Raw genomic sequence first — 17042 nt, 5'->3', positions numbered from 1 at the left:
AAGGCGACCAACTAGTTGGGTGAAAAAAACAATCTGAGAGACCTCGACACGCGAGGGATTTTAGGTAAACTACACGTCACGTTAGGGATAGTGTTACAGTCATACAGTCACGCCCATGTCGACGTCCCCTTTCGATCTTCGAAAGAAACATGCAATTCCTTGCGATTACCACTAGATGTCGGACTATATGCACAGCATGTGAAACTAAGCAGATACAATCATTAGAAGTTGTTGGCGTAGCCATGCGTGGCGTTTGATCAACGTGCCCTCTGCTATTATTCTCCCGCATTGTCTGCTGCATCTAGGTTCTTCTTAAGGATGCAGTTTGCAACAGCTTTACTTTCTGTAATGGAGATTGACCGTTGTGTCTTCAGGGCCTCTGGGACTGAAGCCATTTGCTCGGCCATCTCATCCCACTTATGACAGTTGTAGCTAGTTGACATTACCGCTTTCCTGCGCTTGTGCATTAAATCGAAATGGAAGCACCCCTTTTTCTGTTCCGATAGTATTGGGCCAAAATCCTCACAAGCCTTTTTTACAGTATTGTGAAACGCTGTTATGTCATTGGGTGGAGCCTGACGCAACCATTCCTCAGAGTCTTGGTTCAGACCCAGGTCTGTGTCCTACCAGCTAGATCTTGCCGTATTTATTAATCTTCTTATAAGATAGAAGCGTTGGTGTCCCTGTTACCTCCCTAACCGTCCGTGGTAGAGGATTGGAGGTCTCCCTCTTCACTGTCACTATGGCCTGGTGCCGGATAAGTAGCTTAAGAACGATTGGACCTTGCTGTACAGGTGCAGAGAGTCTTCTACTGGCTCTTGTTCCTTTCTATTTAGCATATGCTTGTCTCCAGACTTGTGTTTCTGCTTTTTCAAATTTTTCTTCAGCTTTCCTTATTTTTGATATTTTCTGCATGCCCGCAGACAAGGAGACCTTAATTTCCTTTTTGGTACCCCACCGCCCCACTGTTGACAGCACAGACAGAAAAGGTGTTGGTGACTTTCCAGGTACCGTTCATGATGCCACCGACGCCGTTTTTCCTTTGGTAGACGTAATCGTCATCGTTTGGGAGGTAGCCGACACCGTCGACGATGGGGTCTTTGCGGGCACGGTTGTTGACAGGTGTGTGGACGATATAGTCAACGAAGATTTTATCTGCTTACCCCTTGACGGCGATGGCTTGATGGTCGTCAATGACGAGTCTGACGATGGTTTTGCGGTCATCGACGATTGTGTGTCATGGACGGTCACAGCGCCATCGACTGTAGTTTTCGGGCAACGGCGGGAACAGTTGCACTTGTTGATGGAACGCTTATTGCGGATTCCATCGTAGTCTTTCTCGTTGTTGGCTTCCTCGTCGGCGAGGTCGTTGAAGGACGGACGGATTTTTCCATTTTTCCCTCCTTTTGAAGGTAGTAGAAGAAGAGTAAGATGACATTTTCTCCTTTGACCTGGCACTTTTATAGCTTTCTGGCCTGTCCGAACTGTCCTCCACCGCACTTCTAAAGGATTCAGCCTTTTAAGGGAAGTATCTGCCCTCATTTACCCAACGGGCTAGTCTCCTTTTTTTTTATCCTTGAAGGTTTTTGTGCTAAAGGTCGCACACATTTCACAATCCTCCTGAATGTGATTAGGTTAGAGGCAGTATATACATTCAGCATGCTGGTCTCCCTCATACACATTCTTAATGCCACATGACTGGCACGCCTTGAAAATAGCTTTCTGTTTTTCTTCCATATTATGACAGTAATAAGCACTTATCTGTACAAATGATGTTTTTATGAAGTTAAGAAGAAATATTTAGAGTTTTGAAGAAATATGTTGGTCTCTGGCCTTTTCTCTACAGGAGAGAACGCCTTGAGGCCTCCTCAGCATGATGTGCGATATGAATCTGAAGATAGTCACCTGGGCGGGGCTTATCATTCAGCGGCCCATTGGCCGAGGCAGAATACACCCAAAAGGACAGATTGGTTACTAAAGTGATCTTAAATATGACAATAAAAGTAAACTGGACAAGAACCACCTCCAGCTAATTGTTTGCAAACAATCTAAATCATCTGTACCAGGGTCAAGCCATAACTGTAGAAGTAGAGGAAATGGCTATTTCATCTCCAGCTACCAGTTATCCCTTTACAATGCAAACAGTAAACTTAAATGTCATAGGGTGAACAATTCAAGAAAAATCTGTTTGCTGATGATGTTTTAAAGAAAGTCCCACCAATGAGCTGGCAGAATTTCTTCACACAATTGATCATCTAACCTAATAGTTGCTTCCTCTGCCGGAGTAGAAAAAATACTTTCTTAGCTTGAACAAGTTAATTCAAATTGAGAAATCGTTTGGAACCTGAAAAAGCATTAAAAAATTGCTTTCTTTTCAAGCTCATGAAACAACATGAAGTGTACACAAATAAGCTAGCAGCAGAAGCCCATTGTTTAAGGTTCTCATGTTGACCAGGTTTAAAGTATTTTATCTCTCTCTCTCTGTATATATATATATATATATATATATATATATATATATATATATATATATATATATATATACACACACACACATATGTACATACATATACATTTGTTAAAGTGTGTTTGTATGTTCGGGGTTGGCTCCAGCCCCATAACAGTTGGTGGGCTGAAAATGTGGCCAGAGGTTGGCATACCAGTCGGGGTGTACTGGCGATAGTGAAATCTGACCAACCCCACCCATTCACGCTGCACAGGGGTGGAGCGGGGTCCGGCCCTGTGCTATCAGCATAGTCGATTTCGGGAGATTGCTGATTTTGCTTATTTTAAAACATAGGAAGTTATGACACAATAAAACAAACATACACAAGGCTATAGCAGACCCCCACATGCATGTCAGCTACAGGCCCATGCAACGCTGGGTGGCACTGCTAATTTTAGATATTTAATTTAACTATTTTAGTTTTAAAAAAAATGAAAACCAAAACAAAGCCGATTTAAAAAACTTGAATGTTTAAATTAAAATATGGCTATGATTGGGGGGCGCTGTTGCGCACTGAGAAGATGGCCGCTTAGATCCGAAGCTCCCGCGCCGCCTTCACATCCTGTGGTGATAAATCCGCCCTTGGGCTGGCTGAATCGCTGTAGATTGGTGTGCCGGTTGCGGCCGGGCTCGGGCGTTATCTGTGAAAATTTGAGCCCCCGGCGGCACTGCATTTTCGAGCTCTGCCCCCGCGGAGTTCCGCCGGCGCGAGCGGCGCTCCCGAGCAGAACCCTGGTTCCAGGTGAACCTACCCGACAGTCGAGGCTGCTGGGCGCTGCGGGCCGCTGCTGGGCGGGGCTTTCTCCTTGGCGCTGTATCCTTCTGTGAGGACGCTCTGGAGACTCGTCGTGGCGCTGGATGTTCTACCCTGCCCCGGTCCTGGCTTTGACCTGACGCTATCTGCCGGACCACCTCCGTGATTCTGGTATTATCCGACTCTCGCTGGTGCTTGATCCTGACGCTGCCAATCCGGCGAACCAAGTAAGCTGTTGCCGGGTGTGGGGAGAGGGGACGCGGAACCCCGCCGGCGCCGCTGGGGCCGAAAACCCCCCGGGCTCTTAAATCCCCCCTTCGGATGTGGTCCCCCCTGCTGCACCACCTTCCCCTCCGAGCCCCTCTGATTGTTTGTGCGGCTGGGTGCCGGCTACACGACATACGCGGACCGCTGGGCCCAGGCTCCTCTCTTCTCATTTGGGACACTGAGTTTGCTCCCTGTGGGGTGGGTCGCGACCCTACGGAGATCAGTTGCCAGATCCAATATACGTACAGTGAAGACACAATAATGGGGGAGTCTGGTAAGTCAAACAGAGCCTCTAAGACCCCGGGGGGCAAGAAGAAGGGCCCCATGGAAACATTTACCAATACGGCTATCCAAACAGTGGCAACTTTCACGCAGCCAGATGAGGAAGAACAGGTTGAAAGGGATGTGTTGGACAGGGAGGACAAACTGGCCACGCTAATTCAGAACGGATTTCTGGCTGTGAATACTAAACTGGACGAGATAGTAGCTACCATAGGCTCACTGAAGGCCAGGATCGATAAGGAGAGTGCTCGGGTCACCGAGGCTGAAAGCAGGATAAGTGCTAATGAGGATACTATTGGGCACCACAGTTGTGATATATCTTATATTAAAGACAAGATGAGCAAGCTCCAGAGCAAGTGTGAGGACCTCGAATCCAGGTCCAGAAGAAACAATGTCCGCGTTGTAGGTGTGGCCGAATCCTTCGGCAAGGGCCAGATGGAGAAACACATGGAAGAACTTTTTAAATCCTTATTTGGGCCTGAGGCACTGTCTGAACACTTCCTTGTTGAGAGGGTGGACCATACCCTTGCCGCGGGGCCCAAGCCGGGGGCACCACCACAAACCATAATTGCTCGTCTGCTGAATAGGGGTGTAACGGTACACCGGTATACCGGTATAATTACCGTGACCCTCCTCATTTAATCACAATAACCTTGACCTTCTACATACCGGTTTACCGTGTGTGTTCAGCATCAAAGCAGTTTTGTTTTCAGTGGCTGCCCCTTACACAGATGAACACGTGGGCGACAGGCAAGGCAGCAAAGCAGATTTGTTCGGGGCTGCACACACAGACAGTGAAGTTCGGACCACTTTACTATTTTGTTTAAATTGCATGCAGCAGCCTGTCACTTTCAAGTAAGCTAACACTCCCACTGAGCACAACAGATAAGCTGATGTCAACGAGGCGAAGCTGCATTCTGCACGAGGCTCCAGTGAAAAATGGAATTGGAATCTTGTGCCACAGCTGTATTGCTTGGGCCCTTTAGTAATACATTTTTTTTTATTTTCCACACAAAAATAAACACTTTCTGCATGACAAAAAGCCTCTCATGTGCAATGCGAGAAGGGCTGTTGTCCATGTTCAGAGCCTGTGTGTAAAGAAAGCTTTGTATTTTTTTCCATTTTGTTTTGCTTTCATTACTTATTGAAACAGAAAGTTATTTGAGAGAGACAGGCAAATCGGCAGGCCCGTTGCACAGCAACCACCCTGCCAGCAGGATCATAAAGCTATAAATTTGGTCCAGGCCCTTTGAACACTCCACAGAAGAACACATTAACCCCTGTCCTGCAGCACTCTTTGCACAAGCTGAGTGGTGGTCTGGGGCCAAGCTGCTTTGTTTGGGCAAATGCCATTTCAGTGAGCCACTGTCTCCAAGGTTTGGAGTGTGGACACTGCAGAGTAAAGTGCTAAATATAGTTTAGGAGAGGCCTGTGGTCAACAAACTTAAGGATAGTCTTTGCTTCTGCTCACCCAACTATGTGGAGGGCCCAGACCTGCATGCTATCAGTTTACACCCATCAGAAAAGTCCAATCGTACTGAAAAAGGCTGCTTTATACGCGAACATGAGCTATGTTGTTTGTTCCTTTTACATGGCAACCGTCTGCATTTTGAAAACATTTCTGAAGTGCCGTTAAGCCTATAGGCTACTTTCGTGGCATGCAGACTGTTCCAAAAAGAGAAGTATGCAATTGCACGAGGTCCCGAACCATTTTAGTAAATAGAATATGTCCCATGTCCTGGTTTTCACAGGGGCTTGGCGGTGACTGAGCATGAACCAAATATTTAAAATGTTTGCACGTGTTCATGGTTTCTTTGGCCCCACTTTTGGGATACGGAGTGATTGCCAGGAAATATCCATTAACCAGCTGTTTTGTTAAGGGTACCTCTAGATCTGGTTGAAGATGCATGCTTACCCATTTCAAAATGTTATTTGGGGAGCCCCATTCCCTAAAGCTGGAGAAAGCAGCCTGCATATGTTAACAAACACAGTGTTAGTTTATGATTTTCAAATTCAAAGGGGCAGTGAGAAAATGTTAACTATGTTTTATGGGTACAAACAGTTTCTGGTGGGGCAGTTTTGTATCCCAGAAGGACATCCCTGATGACAAAAACAATACATTGTAAGGAATGAGAAGGAACTAGTTAATTCAGTGCAACATAAGGATTATGGATTATATAAATGACATTTTAGATTGTAACAGATTATAATGGAGAACGTGTTTTCTAATGCATACTACAATGGGTGAAGTCCCTGCTTTTATCATTGAATTTGAATAATCTCCAAATATATCACTTCTGCACCACACCCACTAGCTGAAAGCAGGGTGAAAATGGTCTGTGATTATTGATCACCTTTTGGAGCAATTTATCTTTGTCCATCAAATATACATTTGAAGTGACACCCATGCTGGAAGAAAGGATGTTAACCGCCCCCCGATCGGCGTTGCATGGGAGGGGACGCAAATCTTCACGTCACTTGGTGGTGTTGGTGGCTTGGGAGCCTCTGGGGGTGGAACCCCGGCCTCTCCCTTTGCCATGGCGTTGACCCCCGTTTGTGCTGGCCATTATTACCCTGGTAGTTGCTGGCAGAATACTGTTGTTGGTTTTGTTGCTGGCGTTGTCTACGAAAAAAGCGCTTATTACCAAATCCCCGCCTGTTAAATTGACTTCCCCAGTTTCAATGTCGAAATGTGCTGCTGCTTTCTTCAGCTGTGCATTGAAGGTAGGTTGATCATCGACAGGCGAAGGGTTCCTGACTGGTGTAGTTTCAGTAGAACTGATGACTATACTGCTACTGCCTGTGTCTGTTGACCTAGGCCGGTGACTGCCAGGGATTGGTATGGATTTATGGACGGTATGATAACCTTCTTGCCAAGCCGGGGACTGCCAGGGATTTGGGTCACCCTCGCCTATGTCAGCCTGTGCCTTAATTTTGTGGTGTGTAGATTATCAAGGGGCATTAACTGCAGAACAAAGAAAAGCATCCTAGTTGTGGAGCTGAAACCCTAAATGACCCCTTAAACAATGCTATTGGCTTAACAGGGCCCACAAAGGCTTTAGCGTCTACTTCAATAGAAAGGGTTGAAGTTCATGCCTACCTATACCCTCATCCAGACATTTGTCCAGCGTGGGAACAGGGCTTCTTTACCCTGGTGATATGCGCAGTCAGTTTTTGCTATGCACTCAGTGCAGCCAAAGTGCATTCAGTAAATGAAGAAGGTAGTTTGGTTTTCCCAATTAGCAACTGCCCACTTTTGTCACTTCTACTAGAACATTTATATACAAAAGATAACTTTTTGTGGGGCAAGTCTGTTAAGAAAAGTCAAAAATGGTCACAAAGTATTAATTAAGGTTACTTTAACATGTGTGCTATACCGCGATAACCGTGGTATACCGTTACTTGGCAAGAAGGTTATCATACCGTCCATAAATCCATACCGTGACACCCCTACTGCTGAACTACAGAGACAGGGACACAATCCTCCGTTTGGCTAGAGAGACCGGCACATTGCATTACGAGGGAAACCGTATACATATCTATCCTGACTTTTCCGCCTCTGTCCAGGCTAGCAGACGGTCATATGAACCTGTTAAGAGACTCCTTAGAGAACGGCAGATCAAGTACGCGTTGATGTTCCCGGCCAAAATGAGAATCCAACATGCTGGAAGGTTGTACTTTTTTGAGAACCCATCCGAAGCCCTATCCTACATCGAATCTTCTATACCCCTCCCTCCGAGAGGGGAGCGACCTGCCCCGAACAATAGACCCCGGCCGGCAGACTAGGAATCACATATTTTCATGATTTGGCATTCAGTGGCTTTTTGGCCCTTGTGATGGGAGTTACAGTCAGTCATCTCCTGTGTGAGGTGGCGCTGGTTGCCGGGGATGGCGGTCATGTGAGGCAACATGGCTTCCCCGGGAGTACTCCACAAGTTCGGGATTGGTCACTGTCGAGTTGGGGTAGACGGTGAGGGTGGTGGGCGGGGTGGGATGGGGAAAGTTGGGGACTGTTTTCTTCGAACACCACGGTTTGTAGCTGGATGGTTACCCAGCTGCATGGGTCTCTGTTTCTGGAAAGTTTTTGGGGAAAATGGTTATAAGTTACGGTTGAAACAAGTGGTCTAGAGAGCACTGACATGGACCATTATGCCTGACTCGACGTCTGAGGGTCTTGGGTTATTATCCTTACAATTGTTTTGCAAGGTTCTGCTCACGCTTTGAGGGTTAAACTTGTTTCATGGAATGTAAGGGGTCTAAATAATCGTTTGAAGGCCAAGAAGGTGGGAAACTACATGGTCAGACATGGGGCTCAGATTATTATGCTGCAGGAAACCCATACTGTTGGTTCTAATGACAATGCATTACTTACCGTAAAAGCATTTCTGATGGTTGTATCTGCTTAGATTCACATGCTGTGCATAGGTCCGGCATCCAGTGGTCACTGCGGAGTATTGCATTTTGTTTTTCGTAGTCGAAAAGGGGACGTCGACAAGGCGTGTCTGTAACACTATTCCTATAGTGACGTGCGTTTTACACACAATCCCTCACGCGTCAAGGTCCCTCTGTTTGTATATTTTCTGCCCTGAGGGAGCCTTCTATACGTGAGTGAGTACAGAAAAGTGAGAGATGTAGAAAGATGTCTATGTTCCTTCCATCCGAGTGGGGAGGAAGGGTGGGCGCATGTGAATCTAAGCAGATACAACCATCAGAAATGCTTTTACGGTAAGTAATGCATTGTCTTCTGATGTTTGTTAATCTGGTTAGAATCACATGCTGTGCATAGACTAGCGAGCAGTACCCAGAGTTGGTGGTGGGTTATGAGAAGGAACAGTAGAGAAAAGATGTCTTAATACTGCCTGTCCCACCTGGGAGTTCGATCTAGAGTGTGCATCTAGACAGTAGTGTTTTGTAAAGGTGTGCACAGAACTCCAGGTAGCCGCTTTGCAGATGGACTCAAGGGGAACATTTGCAATGAAAGCTATGGAAGCCCCAGTGCCTCGAGTAGAATGTGCTCTTGGCTTGAAGGGTAGTTCTCTCTTAGCAAGATTGTAACAGAGAGTGATGCATTGAACAATCCATCTAGATATAGTGGACTTTGAGACTGCATCTCCTTCTCTTCCTGCTGCCACCGAGACAAAGAACTGATTAGTCTTTCTCAGTGGCCTGGTTCTTTCCATGTAGAACATGACAGCTCTGCGTACATCCAGTGTATGCAGACTTTTTTCTCCCAAGTTGGAAGGGTTTTGAAAGAACGTTGGTAGTTCTATTGACTGGTTTACATGGAATTTCAAGATTAATTTTGGTGCAAACCTTGGGTGTGTGCGTAGAACCACCTTATCTTTGTGAACTGTTACGAAGAGGTCTAGGACAGAAAGAGGCTGTAGTTCACTTACTCTCCTAATGGAGGTGATAGCTATTAGGAAAGCAGTCTTAAGAGTGAGGTCTTTAAGAGTTGCCTTGTGCATGGATTCAAATGGCGAGCCCATATGTCTGGAAAGTACCACATTTAAGTCCCATCCGGGAGCTGGGTTAGCTATCGGAGGGTGTATTCTCTTTACCCCCTCCATGAAGGCCTTGATAACTGGGATCTTCCACCACGACACTAAGTTGGGAAGTGGTGTATGCAGAAAGTGCCGCCAGGTGGACTTTAATGGAATTGAACACTAGACCTGAATCCAGTAAATGGGTCAAGTACAGAACAATATGTGTGGGAGAGCAGTCAACCGGGTTGACGGGTTGATGCAATTACCTCTACACCAGATGACAAATTTTCTCCACTTGCTAGAATAGCAGTGGCGAGTATTAGGTTTTCTGGCTTCCCTGAGGATGTCCATACATCTCTGCGGAAGTTGTAGATGTCCAAATTCTATGATCTCAGGAGCCAGGCTGCTAAGTTCATGGTCTGAGGGCATGGATGCAGTGTCCTGCCCTTGTCCTGTGACAGCATGTTGTACGGGCAGAGAAGTTTCACTGGGGGAGATAGAGACATCTCCATCAAGTGAGCGAACCATGGCTGCCGGGCCCACATTGGGGCCACTAGTATCATGGTAACTTGTTCCTGGTGCATCTTGTGCACAACTTTGTTGAGAAGGGGAGTCGGGGAAAGGCATAAACAAATTTCCCTGACCATTGAATCGACAGACCGTTCCCCTTGGACTGGTTCTGGGGGTACCTGGAGGCGTAACTTTGGCATTGTGAGTTCTCCAGAGTTGCGAACAGGTCTATTTCCAGGAATCCCCATTGCGTGAAGACGTCTAAGACGATGTCTTCGTGCAATCGCCATTCGTACTCTTCGGGCAGGGGGAAGTCTCTGCTGAGTTCGTCTGCTAGCAGATTGAGTTCCCCTGGTACGTGTTGTGACAGTAGGAACATGTGTCTGAGAGCCCACTTCCATATATTCTGGGACAGCTTGGACAGTCCTGGAGAGTGGGTGCCCCCCTGCTTGTTGATGTAGTACATGGCTGTGGTGCTGTCTGTAAGGACCATCACTGTCTTCCCTTGTAGGTGTTCCTGGAAGGCTTTTAGTGCTTTGAACACCGCCAGTAGCTCCAGTAGGTTTATGTGCTTGGATGCTACGCTCGTAGTCCACACTCCGTGAGCAGTCTGATGGGATAGGTGAGCCCCCCCATCCTGTGAGGGATGCGTCCGTGGTTAGAGTGGCCTCCACCGCGGGTGTGGCCAAGGGTTTTCCTATTATCAGGTTTTCCTTTGTCCACCACCGTAGCGAGAGAACCAAGGCCTGCGAGACCACCACTAGATCGTCCCATTGTCCGCTGGCCTGACACCACTGGCTGTTGAGCCACTCTTGCATTGGGCGCAGGCGCGCTTAGGTACCAAATGAATACACAACGCCATCATTCCTAGCAAGCGCATCGCTTTGCGCACCGTCACCTCTAGACCTGCCACATATTGGGGGATCTGAAACAGCATGTTTTGGACCCTCTCGTTGGAGGGGAAGACGAGGCCGTCCTTTGTTCGAATTAGAGCCCCTAGGAATTGCTTGACTTGGCTGGGGTCTAAGCTGGACTTCTTCTCGTTGATGGACAAGCCCAGTTGGAACAAAAGGTCTACAGTCTTTTGGGTGTTCGAGAAGCATGTCTCGTAAGAATCCCCTGCTATGAGCCAGTCGTCAAGGTAAGGGTATACTGGGATAGATAACCTGCGCAGGTGGGCCACTGCCAGTACTTTCGTGAATACCCTTGGTGCAGATGCTATGCCGAAGGGTAGCACTCTGAACTGGTAGTGTTTGCCCTCTATCATGAACCTGAGGTATTTTCTGTGCGCTGGCAACATTAAAATATGAAAGTATGCATCTTTCATGTCCAGTGTTGTCATGTAATCTCCCTGTGATAGCAGTGGGATCACTTCCTGTAAGGTCACCATACAAAACTTTTGGGGTTTGACAAACTTGTTCGCTGGGCGCAGATCTAACACAGGGCGCATGGTTAGATCCTTTTTGGGTACAAGGAAGTACACTGAATAAATACCTTCCATTACCTGAGATAGAGGCACGACCTCTATGGCTCCTTTTCCCAGCAGTTATTCCACTTCTTGGAGAAGGATGGTGAGGTGGTCTGGTGTCATGCGGCGTCCCCTCGGGGGTATGTATGTTGGTGAACTGTTGAACTCTATACAGTAGCCGCGGGCTACGGTGGAAAGTACCCAGCGGTCTGATGTTATTCCCTCCCATGCTGGAAGAAAGGATGTTAACCGGCCCCGATCGGCGTTGCATGGGAGGGGACGCGAATCTTCACGTCACTTGGTGGTGTTGGTGGCTTGGGAGCCTCTGGGGGTGGAACCCCGGCCTCTCCCTTTGCCATGGTGTTGACCCCCCCTGATTGTGCTGGCCACTATTACCCTGGTAGTTGCTGGCAGAATACTGTTGTTGGTTTTGTTGCTGGTGTTGTCTACGAAAAAAGCGCTTATTACCAAATCCCCGCCTGTTAAATTGACTTCCCCAGTTTCAATGTCGAAATGTGCTGCTGCTTTCTTCAGCTGTGCATTGAAGGTAGGTTGATCATCGACAGGCGAAGGGTTCCTGACTGGTGTAGTTTCAGTAGACCTGATGACTATACTGCTACTGCCTGTGTCTGTTGGCCTAGCCGGTGACTGCCAGGGATTTGGGTCACCCTCGCCTATGTCCTCCTGGAATCCCTCCTTACATAGGTTAGTTTCATCGTGAAAACCTTCCTCTTCTTATTGGTCTTCAACATAGGTGAACTCATCTTCCTCCTGGAAGAAGGTGTCTTCTTCAGTGGGATTGTAAGAGTATATGTCCTCCTGTATGTGGTTATAACACTTTTGGTATTTAGCCCTAAGACTCTCCAGGGGTGCCTCCCTTGGTCTCGTGGGTGCCCTGTCTTCTGGGATGGACATGAACCTGTCTAGTTTATCCATACAGGTCTGGAACCTTTCAAAGGTCCACTGAGGTCGGCCAGGACGGTCTGGGAATGAAAAAGGAGTTTCTTCCTCCTGTAATTGTCTGGTTCTGTCCCATAACGTCGAAGAAAGTGAGCCTTCGCCTTCTGAGTAGCCTTCTCGCTGGCTAGGGCCTTCTGTCGGCGTCGGGAACTGGAGTGATCTGTTTTCCGGCGCTTTCGGCGTATCTTTGGCCTTGTGCGCCGTTTTCGGCGTCACACTCGCCGTACGTCTCTGGTCGTCCTTAGATGCTATGCGCGCGAGGCTTTCGGCGATCATTCTCTCTTCCGAGGGATCGGTCGCTGTCGCGCTATGTAACGTCAAGCCTTTGCTCGTCAAGCCTTTGCCCTTCGAGTCCTTGTTGGCAACGTGAGCGCTCTTGCGATGCGCGTCGCCGGAAGTTTTGGTGCTAGCGCCCTTATTTTTATAGAATGCCCAGTCGCCTGTCGCGGAAGCGGTGGCGGGGAGGGCTGACGACCCTTACGGTCGGCGGAAGACGCCGGTGGGCCCGGCGTCCCCGTTGGCGCTATGGCTGCCTTCGTCTTTGACGAATGCGTGCCGGGGGGTATGTGCTTTGTTGTTTTTCCGTGTGCGTCCTTGTCGCCGGGGTGTTCATCCCCATAAGCTGGGCGTGAGCCGGGCTTGTCGGGGCCGGGGACGGACGACGAGGAGCGTGAACGCTCCTTTGAGAGGTCTACAGCCTCCGTTACGGGGGCCGTGTAGTCACTGTTCTCGTCACACTTGGCGGCGGCACCGGGCGAGGAGTCAGGCCTAGACATGGCGTAGGCTGCCCACCTTTTGACCCTGCAGTCTTTTAGTGTTTTGGGCTTTAGTAATTTATAGGCCGCACAGCCGTCCTCTTGGTGATCGAGGGGTAAGCAACGGTTGCATCGTTTGTGCTTATCCTTCCAGGTATATTTACCCTTGCAAAGCGGGCAAAACCTAAATGGCGTCCTCTCCATAGCTGAGGGCAATAGGTGTGACTACGACCTCAAAAGAGAGGGAGGGGAAAGAGAGGCATTCTTAAAGAGAAGAAAGAAAGACCACAAAACCCCACTCTCCATACTGTGTATGGCCGGCGAGGCCTGGCCACGTGTTCGCCAGCGCCGAAGGATCCCCTCCGCTCGTCCTTGCGTCGAAGATCTTGCTCGGCGGAGAAACAACTCTGCGTCGAGGGGGGGGGGGGGAATCTACGTTATTGATATTAATGACAAACGACCAAAGGTCGAAGAAACTATTTTGCAATGTCTCTCTAGGAGCTCCGCATAAAGGCGACCAGTAGCTGGGCGGAAAAAAACAATCTGAGGGACCTCGACGCGTGAGGGATTGTGGGTACAACGCACGTCACTATAGGGATAGTGTTACAGACACGCCTTGTCGACGTCCCCTTTTCGACTATGAAAAACAAAATGCAATACTCCGCAGTGACCACTGGATGTCGGACCTATGCACAGCATGTGATTCTAAGCAGATTAACAAACATCAGAAAATGATTTACTTTTGCCTGGCTGGGGCAAGTCCAGGTTCTGTACCAACTTCTCATCCCAGTCCAGGGGGTCGCTACGCTTATACACCCGAATCTTGGGCTCCAACTCGAAGGCCATAAACGGGACCCTCAGGGTAGGTATGTTCTGGTCTGGGGCACGATCGCTGGTCAGCAGATATTGTTGGTCAACACATATGGGCCGAACATTGATGACCCTGCCTTTTATACGGATGTATACCAACAGATCTCTGCAATAGATATTCCTAATATAATCTGGGGAGGGGATTTCAATATTGCTATGGACCCGGGACTTGATAGATCCAGCACGATTGTTAGAGCGCCAACCAGGGCTGCCCTCACTATGCAAAGTATCCTTTTGCAGCTCTCCCTAGAGGATGCCTGGCGTGTCCTCCACCCGACTGCGAGGGGATACACGTACTATTCATCTGTGCATGATTCCAGAATCGATTACTGGTTTGTCTCCCCCTCTTTGATCGCAGGAAGACAGGCATGTGAAATACTGGCTCGCACAATGTCTGACCATGCCCCTATAACATTGGAGGTCACGTATCATAACTGCCCTAGACCCTCCAGGAGATGGAGGATGCCCAGGGGTTCGCTGAGGGACCCTGGGGTGGTGGAGGCACTGCACACTGAGATTTCTGAGTTCCTCGAGATTAACATCGACTCAGTCGATAAATGCTCCACTGTGTGGGAATCCTTCAAGGTTTGGGTCAGGGGTACGCTACTTTCCAAATTTGTGGGTCTTCTTAAGGGAGTGCGGGCTGAACTAGCCCTGACTGAAGGCAAACTGAAAGTTCTGGAGGACACTTATGCTCGCACCCATGACAAAGCCTTGTTAGCTGACATACAACAACATCTCCAGGAATTTAACAAACTAGCCTCCAGGGAAGTGCAGTTCATTGCCGCACCAATCCGAGCCCGGAGATATGGCGAGGGCAACAAGGCGGGTAGGACACTCTCTAATCTACCCAAACAGGACAGGCACACTAATCAAATTACCAGCATACAGAAACCCAACGGTGCGGTTTTGGTTAATGAGAACGAGATTAATGCTGAGTTTGCTGGGTTTTACGAACAATTGTACAAAAATAGAGACACTAAATCGGCTACTGAGATAGGGGCATACCTTGCAGCATTGTCGATGCGAAACTCAAGAGGAGACCCGCCTGACACTGGACCAATCTATCACTGCAGATGAGATCTCTGAGGCGATTAAAGATTTAACGTCTAATAAAGCTCCAGGGTTAGACGGCCTGGGTGCAGAATTCTACAAGGAATACAGCGCTGAGCTTGTTCCATTGTTGCTGCGGGTCTGGGAAGAATCCCTTGAATGTAATATATTGCCAACATCCATGAGAGAGGAGTTGATAACTGTTCCCCCTAAACCTCGCCGCCCTCCACAGGATATGTCGTCCTATAGACCCGCCATCTCTTATTAATACAGATGCCAAAATATTCGGCCAGGTACTGGCCAACAGGCTTTTACCGGCGGTTCAGACACTCGTTCACCCGGATCAGAATGGGTTTGTCCCCGCTAGATCTACTGCGCTTAACCGCCGTAGGCTATTTGGCATAATGGCCCAGATTGACCCGGGAAGAAACGCTGTGGCCGTTTCATTGGATGCTGAAAAGGTCTTCGATTCGGTGTCCTGGGCCTACTTACTAGCAGTACTTGAGGCATTTGGGATAGGCCCGAACTTCATCAGGTACGTGAAATTGCTTTACACAAAACCCGGGGCCCGGGTCCTAACCAACAAGGCAATTTCAGATATGTTTCTTCTGGGACGGGGCACTAGGCAGGGCTGCCCGTTTTCGCCTATACTATTTGCCCTGACAATAGAACAAATGGCAATAGCGGCCAGGCTTCGACATTCCAACAGGGGCATTAACCTAAAGGGGGCGACCCAACTGTTCTCTCTGTACGCGGACGACACGCTCCTGTATATCCGTGAACCGAAAAACAACTTAGAGCCTGTGATGGCGGAAATTCAAGAGTTCACTTCATAATCTGGCTACTCCATAAATAAGGATAAATCGGAGGTCTTCCCTCTCACACAGACAACCGGCTGCCCTAGCTCATTGGGTGGGCTGAAATGGTCTAGTGAATCCATCAGATACTTGGGAATACTTGTGTCACACGGTAAGGATAGGTTATACGCTGATAACCACGACGCCACATTACAGGCCCTAAAAACCAAGCTTCTATTATGGGACCGCCTTCCGATATCATTACATGGCAGGGTAGCGGTTCTTAAAATGGTAGTTCTACCTAAACTGCTATACCTGTTTGTAAACATACCGATTTGGCCGGGAAGACGCTTCTTCACTAAACTTAAGTCAACGGCTACAGCCTTCCTTTGGCATGGGGAGACTCTCAGAATTGGGTGGGGAAAAATAACTGAACCATACTCGTCGGGCGGCCTGGCGGCCCCGGACTTTGAATTATATTATTATGTGTCCCAGGCCCAGTTCTCCAAGTATTGGTATTCCAGGGATGGCGGCCCACCGCATGTTGATGTAGAGGAACTCACCAACGCTCCCACGAACATACAGTCCATAATCTTTGTTGCCCACTATAAGGACACGTTTGATTTCAACCCGGTTAGTTGTACTGTTAAGGCCTGGAGGGCAATATGATGACAGTGATGTTTAGACTCGATGCCCCTGGTTGATTCAGGTTATATGTACTGCTACCTCTCTATTTCCGTATCATGTTGATTTTAATTTGTACGATGCTGCTGGTACTGCGTTTGTGTTTCCGAACCACTAATAAAAAAGAGTTTTAAAAAAATAAATATGGCTATGATTGTTTTGTTAAAATAGTATAGGTTTTCTGTAGAGAAATCATTAGGAATCCATAATGATATTCGTTTACTTCAATAAAACAATGTGTCTGCCCAGTGATATTCTTCTAAAACAATCTTGCAGGAAAATCCTTCAAATATAAATGATTCATCCGTTGATTTGGAGATGGTTTAGCTCTACATCACTTCTTAAATTACTATCTAAATATCCTTGTTAAATTAAATAAGTAAATAACCAATCATTCATTGTCTGATACAACTAAATGTTCTGTGGCTATTCCAATAGAATACATTTTCTTTATGAGATCTAATATCATGACCATCATTTGCGGATATACTGTAATTTGATATAACTGATGGTATATTTAATACTGAGCATGAATGATTCCCGCTAGTGGGAAATAGAAAAATCCTGATAAATAAAATACTTGTTGGTGAGCGCAGATAATTGGTCAAACCAAACTATGAATTTATACTGGATCTAAGGTAGGACAACGC

The 17042-nt window shown here is 47.7% G+C and overlaps 1 protein-coding gene across 5 annotated transcripts in view; it reads right to left on the bottom strand.

Annotated features, from left to right (window-relative positions):
- WDTC1 (WD and tetratricopeptide repeats 1) overlaps positions 1–17042 on the bottom strand; it is a 1302054-nt gene that overhangs the window by 877138 nt on the left and 407874 nt on the right. The gene's annotated exons all lie outside the window — the stretch shown is intronic.

Source organism: Ambystoma mexicanum, chromosome 11 (assembly GCF_040938575.1).
Source record: "Ambystoma mexicanum isolate Mex_15411 chromosome 11, UKY_AmexF1_1, whole genome shotgun sequence".
In the NCBI taxonomy this organism is placed as follows: domain Eukaryota; kingdom Metazoa; phylum Chordata; class Amphibia; order Caudata; family Ambystomatidae; genus Ambystoma; species Ambystoma mexicanum.
Note: the sequence above shows the minus strand (reverse complement) of the source record. Positions and strands in the feature narration are given on the sequence as shown.